The sequence below is a fragment of the Magnolia sinica genome, chromosome 8 (genome assembly GCF_029962835.1).
Source record: "Magnolia sinica isolate HGM2019 chromosome 8, MsV1, whole genome shotgun sequence".
Taxonomy (NCBI): domain Eukaryota; kingdom Viridiplantae; phylum Streptophyta; class Magnoliopsida; order Magnoliales; family Magnoliaceae; genus Magnolia; species Magnolia sinica.
In genome coordinates, this window is record NC_080580.1 from 84,546,891 (window position 1) to 84,553,909 (window position 7,019).

At 38.5% G+C, this 7,019-nt stretch overlaps 2 long non-coding RNA genes across 2 annotated transcripts; both read right to left on the bottom strand.

Moving 5' to 3' along the window:
- Window positions 1-1,695: 1,695 nt before the first annotated feature.
- LOC131254105 (uncharacterized) lies at window positions 1,696-3,755 on the bottom strand. The gene is made up of 3 exons (XR_009175500.1): window positions 2,685-3,755; window positions 2,450-2,597; window positions 1,696-2,340 (listed from the first exon to the last, which is right to left on the bottom strand). It is a non-coding gene; the product is annotated as an uncharacterized LOC131254105 (long non-coding RNA).
- Window positions 3,756-4,448: 693 nt separating this feature from the next.
- Window positions 4,449-5,459, bottom strand: LOC131254104 (uncharacterized). The gene is made up of 3 exons (XR_009175498.1): window positions 5,355-5,459; window positions 5,082-5,244; window positions 4,449-4,819 (listed from the first exon to the last, which is right to left on the bottom strand). It is a non-coding gene; the product is annotated as an uncharacterized LOC131254104 (long non-coding RNA).
- Window positions 5,460-7,019: the final 1,560 nt, after the last annotated feature.

Here is a 7,019-nt window from a genome sequence, read left to right on the forward strand (position 1 = left end):
TCCAAAAATATTCATACCCCTCCGGCGCTGGCAGCCTTTTCTGGAACAATCAGAACTTTAGCCTTCCTCGGAACATCAATTGCTTGCGGTGTACAGGGCATATTTGAACCTGGCACCCAGACAAGTATGTATTATTGGCAGAAAAGACAACTAAAAAAAACACACACACCATGAGGCATTGATGGGTTTTAAAGGAAAATTCATGTACGTTTACAGATATCTGTTTTCAATCTCATTTGGAGTTTTGATGAGTTTTAGAATTTTATGATATTTAATAAAATCTGGAAATGTGACGCCACCTTTGAAACCTTCCTAGGCCCACCATGATGTTTATTTGAGAACCAAATTATTTATAAGTTAACAAAGACATATAATAAGGGAAAATACAAATATTAGCTTAATCAAAAACTTATGTGGCCCAAAGAATTTTTTAATAGGAGGTGTTTAATCCCAACTGTTTTCTGTGATGGGGTCTACTTGAGCTTTGGATCTGCCTCATTCGTTGTCTCATGCCATAAAATGATGTGATTTATGATAATACAACCGAGGTGAGGAGAGACATACTTCTTGGGTAATAACAGCTTTAAAACATAGGGGCGTTCTCCAATGTTACCGACCACCCACCCAAAAAGGGACGCTGATTGTAAATATTCCAGCTATTTTGTGACTGAAATTCAAGGGTCCAGATTCCAATTTTCAGAATCTTTCTGCTACTAATATCAAGCTACAATTTTCAGGCATCGTTATTTTCCAATTTTGATGTAGTTTAATATGTATTTGTGTAATTGTATAGGGATATTCTAGCACTTGGAAGCATACAAATATACAATAGAAGGCAAAAATCATCAGCAACTCCCATTGAGAAAATGAATCAGACCCATTGAATTTATTTTTTTTTTTAAAGGTGAATACACACAGTCATAGTCTCTTTCCAACTGCATTTATAACTAGAATTTGGTGAGTCTTCTAATGCAAAAAACAATTCATTGAGCAAGGGATGACAAAAATAAGGGTAAAAAAAAGTGTCCTACAATCTGATTGTAGCTCAGATTGGGAAAACATGTTTTTAGAGATCCCTGTGCTAATAGTTCCCTGTCGAACAAGAAAAGACCATCCACAAGAAAATGTATAAATTGAAGAGACGTGTCTTTCATGTACTATTAAATGAAACTAATATAAAAAATAAATGAAACTTGCTTGAAGATTTTGAGATAGAAATTACATTTTTTCTGCTGTTGCAAGACAGGTTACGTAAGAGTGCTGGCAGAGTGTATTGGTGCATGTCCCATTAGACAAATGATAGGAAAATATATTTTGGAGCTTTGGGGAGCTCAAACTTCCTCAGCTTCCTTAGAAAGAGAGAGAGAGAGAGAGAGAGAGAGAGAGAGAGAGAGAACAACATTGACTTAATAAAATTTTAAACCAAAAAAAAAAAAAAAAAAAAAACAACAACTAGATAAATCAAACCATTTTATTTGGAAAGACACATGATTGAGGTGAATTCAGGTGTCAACTATCAAAGTCTAAGGCAGACGTTAATCTTTCAACGTAGCTATTCACCAGCTAGTGATATGGATTTTTTTTCCACAATATGCAAACCATTATTCTGTGTGAAGATGCCAAGTTAACATTTATGAATTATTAAGACTTTGAAGATGCCTATCAAAGAGATGATGAGACCATTGAAAAAGATAATGACAATAACATAAGTTGCATTAGTAATTACTACATCAAAGTTTACTCATACAACAAATAGATTTAACAATGCAAGACAAACGGATCAACAAATAGGTTCCACCAATGGACCCCACACGCTGGCCAATTAAGGCCTGTGGCAAAAATCCCATCCAATTGGACCATGGGGTCCACAATCCAATCAACAGTCCATCAAATGGCATAATTGCTTGTGGGACAAACAGAGCCAACTGGATGGATGAAACAACGGAGCAATTGGACTTAGGGGGCAACAAGTCCAATTAGCTGGGTATTTTTAGAGTTAATACAAATAATATATGCAAAAGTAGGGCTTTTGTACAACCATAGAGCCCTAAAGAGAGCCATACAGTTGTGGATAAACAGTTTTGAGAGTGTTTGGATCTTTGGATGGGATATTTAATAACATTTTAACTTTACTAATTGATTTGTAGTAGTTGAGGTATTTTAGGAATGTTTTGTTGAAGGACCAATAGGCTTTTAGCCTTGGCTTCAGTGAATTTTGATTGGGACTTGTGTCATTGGCTATATAACCAAAATCCAAGTAGTTAGCCTTGTTCTAATGTGTGGGGTTCAAACGTACCTCCTAGGGTGGAAGCTCTCTATGTTGGAATAGTTTGTTGGAATCTATGATAAAGATTAAAACAGAAATGTATCGAAAGATAATAGTTTGTTCAAATTATTTTAATGTACTGAAAAGGGATGTTGGCATAGTTCCAATAATAGAAATACAAACCTGTGAAAAAATTCCGTCAACAATCCTGTAAGTGAGAGCATGGTTACCATATCTAATAAGATTCTCTTTATCAATCAAGAAATCATGATCCATATCCATCTCCCAAAATTTGCAGTATATCGCATAGAAATGTTCATAGGAGAAGTACCTGTAAAAAAAAATTATAAAAAAAAAAGAGGGAAAAATAAAACAAGAATTTGACAAATGAAGTTAACTCTTTTGCCATGAATCTTACAGCAGGAAGCGTTTCAATGGACAGATGCATTAGGTAGTGTCACCTTTAATCCATAGTTGTTGCATTAATATATAAGAATCAATTCTCTTATGCTTAACCACGATAAGAAATCATTCTATAAGAATCAATTCTCTTGTGCTTAACCATGATAAGAAATCATTCCTTAAGCCATTTTCCACATCTTCTGAATATATTAAACATACAAAACCATGATAAGAAACCACGTTTTAGAAGCACAATTTGGGCCAGTTGCAATTCCACTCAGTGCAAAAACAGGTAACTTCCACGCTGTTTGTAACCAAATAATAGGTCGATCCAGTGATGAAGATTAAAGCTTACATATTCACTTTCTAAGGCTTCTCGATTTCTGTGTATGAATTCTTCAGGGGAGCCCTGTGTCATTGATTTCAAATTCGGTTGACTTTTTGAAGGGCACTAGCTATCAGAAAAGTTTCAGTCAGGTCTCTCAAAAGAAACAATTCACTAATTAGAAGGTTATGTTCAATTTGATATAAGATGATGTTTCAAGCAAGAAAATATTACTGATGCATTGAAATGGGAACTGCTCACATCATCTCAACTCAGTAGCTGAAAGCTTGATACATATAGGAACCTAACAACTAGTTAGATGGTTTCTGAAATGTCTTTGACTGACTTATAGTTTGAATCTATGAGTTTTGGTCATATCTTTTTTTTTGGACAAATTGTGGGCCCCACAATCAGATTACCTGTAATATCCCGTTACAACTTAAGAATTTAATAGGCATCTAAGTGACTTCTTGAGGTTTTTCACGGTCATGGCCTAAATATCAAAGAACTCTAACAGCTCAGGCTACATGCAAACCAAACTCAAACTACTTCAGGAGTGACCAAGCCCATTTACTATCAACCGGTGAAGAAAAAGAGACACCAACTAGACAATCTTAACTGTTGGAACCACCTAACCATACCATCGTGTCCTATAGATCCAATGACTCACATTGTTTAGGTCCATTTATATGTTGGAGAGCCATCTTAGACCTATGCATGATACAAAAGAAAGAATCAAAGTTACATTACCTCCTTCAATAGCCATGACAGATTAGAGCAAGAACATAGAACAAATGCAAGTTGTGCGATTGAGGGACGGATTTTGTGAAAATAAAAAAGTTTGTTCACTGGCAAGGTTTTCCCCTCTTCTTCTTTTTTCTTTTTTCTTTTTTTTTCTTTTTTTTTGCATCAACTAAGGTGATGGCAGCAACCCTTTTTTTTTTTTTTCAAGAGGGCTATGCCCATAATCTTTGATAAAAGAAACAAAGATGTACAAGCTACACTTTCGGGTGGGCTCCACAAAAAACATCGGGCCTCACCTATCATATCGGAAAATAGAAGACTGGAAAGGGGAATGAAAAAAATCAGAGCATGCCAAGCAGCCACTCAAAATGCAGAAAACTTCAGCTTCTACGCCTCCTTACCAACCAATAGCAAGGAGACAATTCCTACTCACCCTCCGCCAGCTACTACCCGTCACCCTGCATTATCCAGATACTCTAAACAAACAAACAAAAAATCTACAGCCTAAGTCTCTGCAACAGATAGACTGGATCTGCCCTGCCCTCCCATACAAAGTCTTTGAACGTAGCCCAATCTGCTACTGAGAAAATCATTTCCTTTGGCGATTGCATCTAATGACTGAGCAACAATGCAGACAACTAGCAAAATTTGGAGTATTTTACCATAACTCGCAAAAATATATTACGGTAATTCTTATGCAGACAACTAATATAGCTGAAAGACATTGAAAATGCTTCAGATTTAAAGAAACGATTTCCTCACATTTGAAGCACTTGAAGCGAGAAAAAAAAAAACATTAAAATTAACAACTTGCTTGGGAGCAAGAAATAGCAATACCTGTAATATTACAATGATGACTTCCCAAAGTTTTAGTTATTGTCTATAAGCCTTGTAGTCACATGAGAACAAGTTTGACAAAACATAAGATAAACTTAGCTTGAGCTCTTTTTGGAATTGATGTAATTGTGGATACCATCAAACATTATTCATACTACTAACCTCTACCCTGAAAGAAACAAGTCTAATGAAAGATAGATTCTTCATCATCATCTACATGGGCAGGGGATACAGAGTTGTTGAACCTGAACAGAACATAATAAAGTATAAATGAAATTCAGTAAAAGAACAGATGCATGCAATGCCAAGCATCTACACTATAAGCAACTATGGCACTCCTTATCCAGTAAATAAAATAACAACATGAAACATTCCTTATTGAGCCATTTCATCAAACAGTTAGCATGCATGAAATATAGGAGGAATTTTTTATTTTTATTTTTTTCCTTACAAGAAGAAAAAGAAAAGGAAAGAGGAACAATCCACCACAACCCAATCTACCCATACCCTACTCATCTTCGAGGCTGCTGAGATTCAACAGCAAATCACCATCACCACATCTTCAACTAGCTGCCACAACTCTACGGCACACAACTGCCGAGCCCATCAAAACCTCTGCTTCCACCCTCTCCATTTGGCATCACCATCACCATCACCACAACTCCACCGGCTGCCATTACAGATCCATAAAAAAACCCATCAAATCCTATAAAACAAAAGAGGAGAATAAGAAAAAGCATACTGTCTATGTAGGATTAGGGCATCGAACTGGGTGCTCACTTGGCAACCATCCTCGTTGAAATCCTCGTATCTGATCCACTCGTTGAACTCAAAGGGTTAGAGCTACTCACTGATGCTGTTTAGGACATGCAAAAAAATAAAGAGAGAGAGAGAGAGGTTGGGAAACAGAGAGGGGAATGGGGCCAAGAGACAGAGATCAAGAGAGGGCGAGGGAAAGGGATAGGCTGAGTGCGAGAGAGAGAGGGTGAGGGAGCGTGGGAGATGATGAGAGGGCGGGGGAAAGGGAGAGGCTGAGTGCGAGAAAGAGAGAGGGTTTGGGTTTTGGGAGATGGGCGCGTGGGATTTCTTTAGGAGAAAGGGCGCGCACGGGAGGATTAGTGCGGACGGTTTGGGTTTTGGGGGTGACGGACGGCACCTTCAGTGCTTACTTTTAGCACTCGTGGGGACCATCGTAATATATGTTAGTTATCCACTCCGTCCATTCATTTTAACAGATCATTTTAACAATTGATTCAAAAAAGGATGCATATCGAAGCTGTAAACGTACCACATAATATATTAATGATAAATATTTATTTTTAATTATTTCTTATGGTGTGGTCCACTTAGACCTTCAATCTACCTAGTTTTTAGGCTCATCCACTGAAATTATATATAAGAATTGATGGGTGGCTTAGATAAAACACATACATTCCAACGGGCCTCATGGAGCCCCTTAAGCATCATCCATCTCTAATAAGATCCTGGTGGGGATGTGGTTTTAGCTACAGATTAAGTAGGTTTTAGCTACGGATTAAATCTGTAGCATATTAGCTACGGTTTATATCCGTAGCCAAAAGCTTTCAAAGTCCGCAGCCTTTACTCGATTTTTTGGTAGTGAATGTAATATGCGGTGCGAATGAAATGACCAAGCTGGAGTGAAGTCGGGATGATAGTACGTAGTATCACAGGCTATGAGGTCCATCACAAGGGACTTCTATCCAAACCAATCCCATACCTAAATTTGGATAGTCAAACTCAATGTGGTAAACTCCTGATCTTAGGTTAGTCACGCACCCAACCGTAATCCTGGCCATGCGAAGGTATACAATAATTAGTTGCGCACCACTAGCCCGAGTGGATAGTGAATGAAAAAAATGCATGAGTATGCAACTCCTACTCAATAAGTCCACATATCAGTACGGTTCCTCTCTGAGAAATCACCGGGGTCTATTACACTCCAAACGAGATTGCCGCCCCATCGCGCGCAACAAGGTGGGTGGAAGAGACCTCACTATCTACCTGTCAATATCAGGCCCGGCTCGTCGATAGCGGACTCATTCCTCGAGCTGGTCAGACTCAGCCTAGCATTGCCCCCTCCTCTCGGGCAGGTAAGGCCGTACCCCTTTTCAAATGACCACGACACAGTGGGAGACGCAGCCTAAAGGTATACGGCCCTCATACACTCATGCATCCACTCAGTCTAGACTTGGAGCAACCTCTGCAACCAAGAGGGTTTAGGAACTTTCACCCAAGGATATTTATAGCACCCCATGTAGAATAGATTTTCGGCATCCCGTTTGGCCATCCACGATATACCTGTGGAGGCTACAGCCCTGATGTCGCTAGGGCACACAATGCAAGATGCATGAGTCATACAATCCAGTCATGCATCAACCCTACACATACCGTGCGCTCATGTGACATAACCTCCGCCTATCAGGG